Source organism: Pteropus vampyrus, unplaced genomic scaffold (genome assembly GCF_000151845.1).
Source record: "Pteropus vampyrus isolate Shadow unplaced genomic scaffold, Pvam_2.0 Scaffold20871, whole genome shotgun sequence".
NCBI classification, from domain to species: Eukaryota; Metazoa; Chordata; class Mammalia; order Chiroptera; family Pteropodidae; genus Pteropus; species Pteropus vampyrus.
The window spans coordinates 1-715 of NW_011909652.1; the positions used below are offsets into that span (position 1 = coordinate 1).

Consider the following 715-nt stretch of genomic DNA (forward strand, 5'->3'; position numbering starts at 1 on the left):
TTATCTTGCATCACACTGCCTTACTAAACTTTTTTTTTTTTTAATGCCTACAGCACCTGGTCTTCCTAGGTGGTCTCCCATCCAAGTACTAACCAGGCCCAACCCTGCTTAGCTTCTGAGAGCAGACATCCGGGTTGTTCAGGGTGGCATGGCCATAGACCATGGACTGTGGCTCCACTGGGGCATGATCCCAGGACCTTCTGTGTGTAAAGCATACTTGCTAATTGCTATTCTATGGAACCACGTCCTCAACTTTTTTATTCGAATAGTTTTTCAGCTAATTGGCTTGGCTTTTCAGCGTAAACTACTGAAAAATTATCTCCTCCTTTCTAATATCTTTTTTATTTCTCATTTCTTATTGCATAAATGTGGAGCTTCAGAGACATATTGAATGAGATAAAAATGGGCATTGTCAAATTCCTGATTTTAATGGAAATGTCTCTAATATTTCATTACCAAGAGTGATGTTTACTACTTGTTTCTGAGTTTTTTTTAAATCATGTTAAAGAGATTTTTTTATTTCTAATTGGTAAGAGTGTTTATGAAGAGTGAGTGTTGACTTTTACTGGATGCTCTTTCAGGTTCTATTTTTATGAACTGTCGTTTTTTTCTCTAATGAGTAAGTATAGTTAATTATATTAATAAATTTTGTAATATGAACCCATATTTGCATTGCTGGAATAACTTCTTAGTTATATACACATGGTAGGCAGCC

At 35.7% G+C, this 715-nt stretch overlaps 1 pseudogene; it reads right to left on the minus strand.

The window, feature by feature from the left end:
• Positions 1–44: 44 nt before the first annotated feature.
• LOC111735257 lies at positions 45–160 on the minus strand (annotated as a pseudogene).
• Between the last annotated feature and the right edge of the window lie 555 nt (positions 161–715).